This window comes from Oncorhynchus mykiss, chromosome 21 (genome assembly GCF_013265735.2).
Source record: "Oncorhynchus mykiss isolate Arlee chromosome 21, USDA_OmykA_1.1, whole genome shotgun sequence".
NCBI classification, from domain to species: Eukaryota; Metazoa; Chordata; class Actinopteri; order Salmoniformes; family Salmonidae; genus Oncorhynchus; species Oncorhynchus mykiss.
Window position 1 is genome coordinate 23,056,478 of NC_048585.1, and position 12,356 is coordinate 23,068,833.

A 12,356-nucleotide genomic window follows, 5' to 3' on the forward strand; every position below is an offset into this window, starting at 1 on the left:
GTGTTAACAAACCTCCAAACGAGCTTCAATGCCATACAACACTCCTTCCGTGGCCTCCAATTGCTCTTAAACGCTAGTAAAACTAAATGTATGCTCTTCAACCGATCGCTGCCCGCACCCGCCCGCCCGACTAGCATTACTACTCTGGACGGTTCTGACTTAGAATATGTGGACAACCACAAATACCTAGGTGTCTGGCTAGACTCCTTCCAGATTCACATTACGCATCTCCAATACAAAATTAAATCTAGAATCAGCTTCCTATTTCGCAACAAAGCCTCCTTCACTCACGCTGCCAAACATACCCTCGTAAAACTGACTATCCTACCGATCCTCGACTTCGGCGATGTCATTTACAAAATAGCCTCCAACACTCTACTCAAAAAACTGGATGCAGTCTATCACAGTGCCATCCTTTTTGTCACCAAAGTCCCAAATTCCACCCACCACTGCGACCTGTATGCTCTCGTCGGCTGGCCCTCGCTACATATTCGTCGCCAGACCCACTGGCTCCAAGTCATCTATAAGTCTTTGCTAGGTAAAGATCCGCCTTATCTCAGCTCACTGGTCACCATAACAACACCCACCCATAGCACGCGCTACAGCAGGTACAGTGCCTTGCGAAAGTATTCGGCCCCCTTGAACTTTGCGACCTTTTGCCACATTTCAGGCTTCAAACATAAAGATATAAAATGGGACACAATCATGAAGTGGAACGACATTTATTGGATATTTCAAACTTTTTTAACAAATCAAAAACTGAAAAATTGGGCGTGCAAAATTATTCAGCCCCCTTAAGTTAATACTTTGTAGCGCCACCTTTTGCTGCGATTACAGCTGTAAGTCGCTTGGGGTATGTCTCTATCAGTTTTGCACATCGAGAGACTGAAATTTTTTCACATTCCTCCTTGCAAAACAGCTCGAGCTCAGTGAGGTTGGATGGAGAGCATTTGTGAACAGCAGTTCTCAGTTCTTTCCACAGATTCTCGATTGGATTCAGGTCTGGACTTTGACTTGGCCATTCTAACACCTGGATATGTTTATTTTTGAACCATTCCATTGTAGATTTTGCTTTATGTTTTGTATCATTGTCTTGTTGGAAGACAAATCTCAGTCTCAGTCTCAGGTCTTTTGCAGACTCCATCAGGTTTTCTTCCAGAATGGTCCTGTATTTGGCTCCATCCATCTTCCCATCAATATTAACCATCTTCCCTGTCCCTGCTGAAGAAAAGCAGGCCCAAACCATGATGCTGCCACCACCATGTTTGACAGTGGGGATGGTGTGTTCAGCTGTGTTGCTTTTACGCCAAACATAACGTTTTGCATTGTTGCCAAAAAGTTCAATTTTGGTTTCATCTGACCAGAGCACCTTCTTCCACATGTTTGGTGTGTCTCCCAGGTGGCTTGTGGCAAACTTTAAACAACACTTTTTATGGATATCTTTAACAAATGGCTTTCTTGCCACTCTTCCATAAAGGCCAGATTTGTGCAATATACGACTATACGATTGTTGTCCTATGGACAGAGTCTCCCACCTCAGCTGTAGATCTCTGCAGTTCATCCAGAGTGATCATGGGCCTCTTGGCTGCATCTCTGATCAGTCTTCTCCTTGTATGAGCTGAAAGTTTAGAGGGAAGGCCAGGTCTTGGTAGATTTGCAGTGGTCTGATACTCCTTCCATTTCAATATTATCGCTTGCACAGTGCTCCTTGGGATGTTTAAAGCTTGGGAAATCTTTTTGTATCCAAATCCGGCTTTAAACTTCTTCACAACAGTATCTCGGACCTGCCTGGTGTGTTCCTTGTTCTTCATGATGCTCTCTGCGCTTTTCACGGACCTCTGAGAATATCACAGTGCAGGTGCATTTATACGGAGACTTGATTACACACAGGTGGATTGTATTTATCATCATTAGTCATTTAGGTCAACATTGGATCATTCAGAGATCCTCACTGAACTTCTGGAGATCGTTTGCTGCACTGAAAGTAAAGGGGCTGAATAATTTTGCACGCCCAATTTTTCAGTTTTTGATTTGTTAAAAAAGTTTGAAATATCCAATAAATGTCGTTCCACTTCATGATTGTGTCCCACTTGTTGTTGATTCTTCACAAAAAAATACAGTTTTATATCTTTATGTTTGAAGCCTGAAATGTGGCAAAAGGTCGCAAAGTTCAAGGGGGCCGAATACTTTCGCAAGGCACTGTATCTGAGCAGCTTACCGATCGCTGCAGCTGTACATAGCCCTTCTGTAAATAGCCCACCCAACTACCTACCTCATCCCCATATTATTTTTATTTACTTTTTTGCACACCAGTATTTTCTACTTGCACATCATCATCTGCACATCTATCACTCCAGTGTTAATTTGCTAAATTGTAACTACTTCGCTACTATTGGCCTATTTATTGACTTACCTCCTTACTCCATTTGCACACACTGTATATAGATTTTTCTATTGTACTTTTGTTTATTCCATGTGTAACTCTGTGTTGTTTTTTGTTGCACTGCTTTGCTTTATCTTGGCCAGGTCGCAGTTGTAAATGAGAACTTGTTCTCAACTGGCCTACCTGGTTAAATAAAGGTGAAATAGAAATAAAAGATACATAGTACAGAACCGCTTTGGTATTTTTAGAATCCGTGATTGAGTCTCTGAGTTTATAGTTCCCGTCAGGTTTCTCTTCTCTTCATTTCCTCTCTAACTGAATCAGGAGCGGATAGGATAAGACCACGTGATGCTCATTCACTCTCAGTAGTGCATCTCTCTATATACACTGCTCAAAAAAATAAAGGGAACACTAAAATAACACATCCTAGATCTGAATGAATGAACTATTCTTATTAAATACTGTTTTCTTTACATAGTTGAATGTGCTGACAACAAAATCACACAAAAAATGATCAATGGTAATCAAATTTATCAACCCATGGAGGTCTGGATTTGGAGTCACACTCAAAATTAAAGTGGAAAACCACACTAGAGGCTGATCCAACTTTGATGTAATGTCCTTAAAGCAAGTCAAAATGAGGCTCAGTAGTGTGTGTGGCCTCCACGTGCCTGTATGACCTCCCTACAACGCCTGGGCATCCTCCTGATGAGGTGGCGGATGGTCTCCTGAGGGATCTCCTCCAAGACCTGGACTAAAGCATCCGCCAACTCCTGGACAGTCTGTGGTGCAACTTGGTGGATGGAGCGAGACATGATGTCCCAGATGTGCTCAATTGGATTCAGGTCTGGGGAACGGGCGGGCCAGTCCATAGCATCAATGCCTTCCTCTTGCAGGAACTGCTGACACACTCCAGCCACATGAGGTCTAGCTTTGTCTTGCATTAGGAGGAACCCAGGGCCAACCGCACCAGCATATGGTCTCACAAGGGGTCTGAGGATCTCATCTCGGTACCTAATGGCAGTCAGGCTACCTCTGGCGAGCACATGGAGGGCTGTGCAGCCCCCCAAAGAAATGCCACCCCACACCATGACTGACCCACCGCCAAACCGGTCATGCTGAAGGATGTTGCAGGCAGCAGAACGTTCTCCACCGCGTCTCCAGACTCTGTCACATCTGTCACATGTGCTCAGTGTGAACCTGCTTTCATCTGTGAAGAGAACAGGGCGCCAGTGGCGAATTTGCCAATCTTGGTGTTCTCTGGCAAATGCCAAACATCCTGCACGGTGTTGGGCTGTAAGCACAACCCCCACCTGTGGACGTCGGGCCCTCATACCACCCTCATGGAGTCTGTTTTTGACTGTTTGAGCAGACACATGCACATTTATGGCCTGCTGGAGGTCATTTTGCAGGGCTCTGGCAGTGCTCCTCCTGCTCCTCCTTGCACAAAGGCGGAGGTAGCGGTCCTGCTGCTGGGTTGTTGCCCTCCTACGGCCTCCTCCACGTCTACTGATGTACTGGCTTGTCTCCTGGTAGCGCCTCCATACTCTGGACACTACGCTGACAGACACAGCAAACCTTCTTGCCACAGCTCGCATTGATGTGCCATCCTGGATGAGCTGCACTACCTGAGCCACTTGTGTGGGTTGTAGACTCCGTCTCATGTTACCACTAGAGTGAAAGCACCGCCAGCATTCAAAAGTGACCAAAATATCAGCCAGGAAACATAGGAACTGAGAAGTGGTCTGTGGTCACCACCTGCAGAACCACTCCTTTATTGGGGGTGTCTTGCTAATTGCCTATAATTTCAACCTCTCTTTCGTATCATCCGAGATTCCTAAAGATTGGAAAGCTGCCACGGTCATCCCCCTCTTCAAAAGGGGTGACACTCTAGACCCAAACTGTTACAGACCTATATCCATCCTGCCCTGCCTTTCTAAAGTCTTCGAAAGCCAAGTTAACAAACAGATCACAGACCATTTCGCATCCCACCGTACCTTCTCCGCTGTGCAATCTGGTTTCCAAGCTGGTCACGGGTGCACCTCAGTCACGCTCAAGGTACTAAACAATATCATAACCGCCATCAATAAAAGACAGTACTGTGCAGCCGTCTTCATCGACCTGGCCAGGGCTTTCGACTCTGTCAATCACCGTATTCTTATCGGCAGACTCAACAGCCTTAGTTTCTCAAATGACTGCCTCGCCTGGTTCACCAACTACTTCTCAGATAGAGTTCAGTGTGTCAAATCGGAGGGCCTGTTATCCGGACTTCTGGCAGTTTCTATGGGGGTTCAATTCTCGGGCCGACTCTTTTCTCTGTATATTCTCTGTATATATCAATGATGTCGCTCTTGCTGAGGGTGATTCCTTGATCCACCTCTATGCAGACGACACCATTCTGTATACATCTGGCCCTTCTTTGGACACTGTGTTAACAAACCTCCAAACGAGCTTCAATGCCATACAACACTCCTTCCGTGGCCTCCAATTGCTCTTAAACGCTAGTAAAACTAAATGTATGCTCTTCAACCGATCGCTGCCCGCACCCGCCCGCCCGACTAGCATTACTACTCTGGACGGTTCTGACTTAGAATATGTGGACAACCACAAATACCTAGGTGTCTGGCTAGACTCCTTCCAGATTCACATTACGCATCTCCAATACAAAATTAAATCTAGAATCAGCTTCCTATTTCGCAACAAAGCCTCCTTCACTCACGCTGCCAAACATACCCTCGTAAAACTGACTATCCTACCGATCCTCGACTTCGGCGATGTCAACACTTTTTATGGATATCTTTAACAAATGGCTTTCTTGCCACTCTTCCATAAAGGCCAGATTTGTGCAATATACGACTATACGATTGTTGTCCTATGGACAGAGTCTCCCACCTCAGCTGTAGATCTCTGCAGTTCATCCTGAGTGATCATGGGCCTCTTGGCTGCATCTCTGATCAGTCTTCTCCTTGTATGAGCTGAAAGTTTAGAGGGAAGGCCAGGTCTTGGTAGATTTGCAGTGGTCTGATACTCCTTCCATTTCAATATTATCGCTTGCACAGTGCTCCTTGGGATGTTTAAAGCTTGGGAAATCTTTTTGTATCCAAATCCGGCTTTAAACTTCTTCACAACAGTATCTCGGACCTGCCTGGTGTGTTCCTTGTTCTTCATGATGCTCTCTGCGCTTTTGACGGACCTCTGAGAATATCACAGTGCAGGTGCATTTATACGGAGACTTGATTACACACAGGTGGATTGTATTTATCATCATTAGTCATTTAGGTCAACATTGGATCATTCAGAGATCCTCACTGAACTTCTGGAGATCGTTTGCTGCACTGAAAGTAAAGGGGCTGAATAATTTTGCACGCCCAATTTTTCAGTTTTTGATTTGTTAAAAAAGTTTGAAATATCCAATAAATGTCGTTCCACTTCATGATTGTGTCCCACTTGTTGTTGATTCTTCACAAAAAAATACAGTTTTATATCTTTATGTTTGAAGCCTGAAATGTGGCAAAAGGTCGCAAAGTTCAAGGGGGCCGAATACTTTCGCAAGGCACTGTATCTGAGCAGCTTACCGATCGCTGCAGCTGTACATAGCCCTTCTGTAAATAGCCCACCCAACTACCTACCTCATCCCCATATTATTTTTATTTACTTTTTTGCACACCAGTATTTTCTACTTGCACATCATCATCTGCACATCTATCACTCCAGTGTTAATTTGCTAAATTGTAACTACTTCGCTACTATTGGCCTATTTATTGACTTACCTCCTTACTCCATTTGCACACACTGTATATAGATTTTTCTATTGTACTTTTGTTTATTCCATGTGTAACTCTGTGTTGTTTTTTGTTGCACTGCTTTGCTTTATCTTGGCCAGGTCGCAGTTGTAAATGAGAACTTGTTCTCAACTGGCCTACCTGGTTAAATAAAGGTGAAATAGAAATAAAAGATACATAGTACAGAACCGCTTTGGTATTTTTAGAATCCGTGATTGAGTCTCTGAGTTTATAGTTCCCGTCAGGTTTCCCTTCTCTTCATTTCCTCTCTAACTGAATCAGGAGCGGATAGGATAAGACCACGTGATGCTCATTCACTCTCAGTAGTGCATCTCTCTATATACACTGCTCAAAAAAATAAAGGGAACACTAAAATAACGCATCCTAGATCTGAATGAATGAACTATTCTTATTAAATACTGTTTTCTTTACATAGTTGAATGTGCTGACAACAAAATCACACAAAAAATGATCAATGGTAATCAAATTTATCAACCCATGGAGGTCTGGATTTGGAGTCACACTCAAAATTAAAGTGGAAAACCACACTAGAGGCTGATCCAACTTTGATGTAATGTCCTTAAAGCAAGTCAAAATGAGGCTCAGTAGTGTGTGTGGCCTCCACGTGCCTGTATGACCTCCCTACAACGCCTGGGCATCCTCCTGATGAGGTGGCGGATGGTCTCCTGAGGGATCTCCTCCAAGACCTGGACTAAAGCATCCGCCAACTCCTGGACAGTCTGTGGTGCAACTTGGTGGATGGAGCGAGACATGATGTCCCAGATGTGCTCAATTGGATTCAGGTCTGGGGAACGGGCGGGCCAGTCCATAGCATCAATGCCTTCCTCTTGCAGGAACTGCTGACACACTCCAGCCACATGAGGTCTAGCTTTGTCTTGCATTAGGAGGAACCCAGGGCCAACCGCACCAGCATATGGTCTCACAAGGGGTCTGAGGATCTCATCTCGGTACCTAATGGCAGTCAGGCTACCTCTGGCGAGCACATGGAGGGCTGTGCAGCCCCCCAAAGAAATGCCACCCCACACCATGACTGACCCACCGCCAAACCGGTCATGCTGAAGGATGTTGCAGGCAGCAGAACGTTCTCCACCGCGTCTCCAGACTCTGTCACATCTGTCACATGTGCTCAGTGTGAACCTGCTTTCATCTGTGAAGAGAACAGGGCGCCAGTGGCGAATTTGCCAATCTTGGTGTTCTCTGGCAAATGCCAAACATCCTGCACGGTGTTGGGCTGTAAGCACAACCCCCACCTGTGGACGTCGGGCCCTCATACCACCCTCATGGAGTCTGTTTTTGACTGTTTGAGCAGACACATGCACATTTATGGCCTGCTGGAGGTCATTTTGCAGGGCTCTGGCAGTGCTCCTCCTGCTCCTCCTTGCACAAAGGCGGAGGTAGCGGTCCTGCTGCTGGGTTGTTGCCCTCCTACGGCCTCCTCCACGTCTACTGATGTACTGGCTTGTCTCCTGGTAGCGCCTCCATACTCTGGACACTACGCTGACAGACACAGCAAACCTTCTTGCCACAGCTCGCATTGATGTGCCATCCTGGATGAGCTGCACTACCTGAGCCACTTGTGTGGGTTGTAGACTCCGTCTCATGTTACCACTAGAGTGAAAGCACCGCCAGCATTCAAAAGTGACCAAAATATCAGCCAGGAAACATAGGAACTGAGAAGTGGTCTGTGGTCACCACCTGCAGAACCACTCCTTTATTGGGGGTGTCTTGCTAATTGCCTATAATTTCAACCTCTCTTTCGTATCATCCGAGATTCCTAAAGATTGGAAAGCTGCCACGGTCATCCCCCTCTTCAAAAGGGGTGACACTCTAGACCCAAACTGTTACAGACCTATATCCATCCTGCCCTGCCTTTCTAAAGTCTTCGAAAGCCAAGTTAACAAACAGATCACAGACCATTTCGCATCCCACCGTACCTTCTCCGCTGTGCAATCTGGTTTCCAAGCTGGTCACGGGTGCACCTCAGTCACGCTCAAGGTACTAAACAATATCATAACCGCCATCAATAAAAGACAGTACTGTGCAGCCGTCTTCATCGACCTGGCCAGGGCTTTCGACTCTGTCAATCACCGTATTCTTATCGGCAGACTCAACAGCCTTAGTTTCTCAAATGACTGCCTCGCCTGGTTCACCAACTACTTCTCAGATAGAGTTCAGTGTGTCAAATCGGAGGGCCTGTTATCCGGACTTCTGGCAGTTTCTATGGGGGTTCAATTCTCGGGCCGACTCTTTTCTCTGTATATTCTCTGTATATATCAATGATGTCGCTCTTGCTGAGGGTGATTCCTTGATCCACCTCTATGCAGACGACACCATTCTGTATACATCTGGCCCTTCTTTGGACACTGTGTTAACAAACCTCCAAACGAGCTTCAATGCCATACAACACTCCTTCCGTGGCCTCCAATTGCTCTTAAACGCTAGTAAAACTAAATGTATGCTCTTCAACCGATCGCTGCCCGCACCCGCCCGCCCGACTAGCATTACTACTCTGGACGGTTCTGACTTAGAATATGTGGACAACCACAAATACCTAGGTGTCTGGCTAGACTCCTTCCAGATTCACATTACGCATCTCCAATACAAAATTAAATCTAGAATCAGCTTCCTATTTCGCAACAAAGCCTCCTTCACTCACGCTGCCAAACATACCCTCGTAAAACTGACTATCCTACCGATCCTCGACTTCGGCGATGTCAACACTTTTTATGGATATCTTTAACAAATGGCTTTCTTGCCACTCTTCCATAAAGGCCAGATTTGTGCAATATACGACTATACGATTGTTGTCCTATGGACAGAGTCTCCCACCTCAGCTGTAGATCTCTGCAGTTCATCCTGAGTGATCATGGGCCTCTTGGCTGCATCTCTGATCAGTCTTCTCCTTGTATGAGCTGAAAGTTTAGAGGGAAGGCCAGGTCTTGGTAGATTTGCAGTGGTCTGATACTCCTTCCATTTCAATATTATCGCTTGCACAGTGCTCCTTGGGATGTTTAAAGCTTGGGAAATCTTTTTGTATCCAAATCCGGCTTTAAACTTCTTCACAACAGTATCTCGGACCTGCCTGGTGTGTTCCTTGTTCTTCATGATGCTCTCTGCGCTTTTGACGGACCTCTGAGAATATCACAGTGCAGGTGCATTTATACGGAGACTTGATTACACACAGGTGGATTGTATTTATCATCATTAGTCATTTAGGTCAACATTGGATCATTCAGAGATCCTCACTGAACTTCTGGAGATCGTTTGCTGCACTGAAAGTAAAGGGGCTGAATAATTTTGCACGCCCAATTTTTCAGTTTTTGATTTGTTAAAAAAGTTTGAAATATCCAATAAATGTCGTTCCACTTCATGATTGTGTCCCACTTGTTGTTGATTCTTCACAAAAAAATACAGTTTTATATCTTTATGTTTGAAGCCTGAAATGTGGCAAAAGGTCGCAAAGTTCAAGGGGGCCGAATACTTTCGCAAGGCACTGTATCTGAGCAACTTACCGATCGCTGCAGCTGTACATAGCCCTTCTGTAAATAGCCCACCCAACTACCTACCTCATCCCCATATTATTTTTATTTACTTTTTTGCACACCAGTATTTTCTACTTGCACATCATCATCTGCACATCTATCACTCCAGTGTTAATTTGCTAAATTGTAACTACTTCGCTACTATTGGCCTATTTATTGACTTACCTCCTTACTCCATTTGCACACACTGTATATAGATTTTTCTATTGTACTTTTGTTTATTCCATGTGTAACTCTGTGTTGTTTTTTGTTGCACTGCTTTGCTTTATCTTGGCCAGGTCGCAGTTGTAAATGAGAACTTGTTCTCAACTGGCCTACCTGGTTAAATAAAGGTGAAATAGAAATAAAAGATACATAGTACAGAACCGCTTTGGTATTTTTAGAATCCGTGATTGAGTCTCTGAGTTTATAGTTCCCGTCAGGTTTCTCTTCTCTTCATTTCCTCTCTAACTGAATCAGGAGCGGATAGGATAAGACCACGTGATGCTCATTCACTCTCAGTAGTGCATCTCTCTATATACACTGCTCAAAAAAATAAAGGGAACACTAAAATAACGCATCCTAGATCTGAATGAATGAACTATTCTTATTAAATACTGTTTTCTTTACATAGTTGAATGTGCTGACAACAAAATCACACAAAAAATGATCAATGGTAATCAAATTTATCAACCCATGGAGGTCTGGATTTGGAGTCACACTCAAAATTAAAGTGGAAAACCACACTAGAGGCTGATCCAACTTTGATGTAATGTCCTTAAAGCAAGTCAAAATGAGGCTCAGTAGTGTGTGTGGCCTCCACGTGCCTGTATGACCTCCCTACAACGCCTGGGCATCCTCCTGATGAGGTGGCGGATGGTCTCCTGAGGGATCTCCTCCAAGACCTGGACTAAAGCATCCGCCAACTCCTGGACAGTCTGTGGTGCAACTTGGTGGATGGAGCGAGACATGATGTCCCAGATGTGCTCAATTGGATTCAGGTCTGGGGAACGGGCGGGCCAGTCCATAGCATCAATGCCTTCCTCTTGCAGGAACTGCTGACACACTCCAGCCACATGAGGTCTAGCTTTGTCTTGCATTAGGAGGAACCCAGGGCCAACCGCACCAGCATATGGTCTCACAAGGGGTCTGAGGATCTCATCTCGGTACCTAATGGCAGTCAGGCTACCTCTGGCGAGCACATGGAGGGCTGTGCAGCCCCCCAAAGAAATGCCACCCCACACCATGACTGACCCACCGCCAAACCGGTCATGCTGAAGGATGTTGCAGGCAGCAGAACGTTCTCCACCGCGTCTCCAGACTCTGTCACATCTGTCACATGTGCTCAGTGTGAACCTGCTTTCATCTGTGAAGAGAACAGGGCGCCAGTGGCGAATTTGCCAATCTTGGTGTTCTCTGGCAAATGCCAAACATCCTGCACGGTGTTGGGCTGTAAGCACAACCCCCACCTGTGGACGTCGGGCCCTCATACCACCCTCATGGAGTCTGTTTTTGACTGTTTGAGCAGACACATGCACATTTATGGCCTGCTGGAGGTCATTTTGCAGGGCTCTGGCAGTGCTCCTCCTGCTCCTCCTTGCACAAAGGCGGAGGTAGCGGTCCTGCTGCTGGGTTGTTGCCCTCCTACGGCCTCCTCCACGTCTACTGATGTACTGGCTTGTCTCCTGGTAGCGCCTCCATACTCTGGACACTACGCTGACAGACACAGCAAACCTTCTTGCCACAGCTCGCATTGATGTGCCATCCTGGATGAGCTGCACTACCTGAGCCACTTGTGTGGGTTGTAGACTCCGTCTCATGTTACCACTAGAGTGAAAGCACCGCCAGCATTCAAAAGTGACCAAAATATCAGCCAGGAAACATAGGAACTGAGAAGTGGTCTGTGGTCACCACCTGCAGAACCACTCCTTTATTGGGGGTGTCTTGCTAATTGCCTATAATTTCAACCTCTCTTTCGTATCATCCGAGATTCCTAAAGATTGGAAAGCTGCCACGGTCATCCCCCTCTTCAAAAGGGGTGACACTCTAGACCCAAACTGTTACAGACCTATATCCATCCTGCCCTGCCTTTCTAAAGTCTTCGAAAGCCAAGTTAACAAACAGATCACAGACCATTTCGCATCCCACCGTACCTTCTCCGCTGTGCAATCTGGTTTCCAAGCTGGTCACGGGTGCACCTCAGTCACGCTCAAGGTACTAAACAATATCATAACCGCCATCAATAAAAGACAGTACTGTGCAGCCGTCTTCATCGACCTGGCCAGGGCTTTCGACTCTGTCAATCACCGTATTCTTATCGGCAGACTCAACAGCCTTAGTTTCTCAAATGACTGCCTCGCCTGGTTCACCAACTACTTCTCAGATAGAGTTCAGTGTGTCAAATCGGAGGGCCTGTTATCCGGACTTCTGGCAGTTTCTATGGGGGTTCAATTCTCGGGCCGACTCTTTTCTCTGTATATTCTCTGTATATATCAATGATGTCGCTCTTGCTGAGGGTGATTCCTTGATCCACCTCTATGCAGACGACACCATTCTGTATACATCTGGCCCTTCTTTGGACACTGTGTTAACAAACCTCCAAACGAGCTTCAATGCCATACAACACTCCTTCCGTGGCCTCCAATTGCT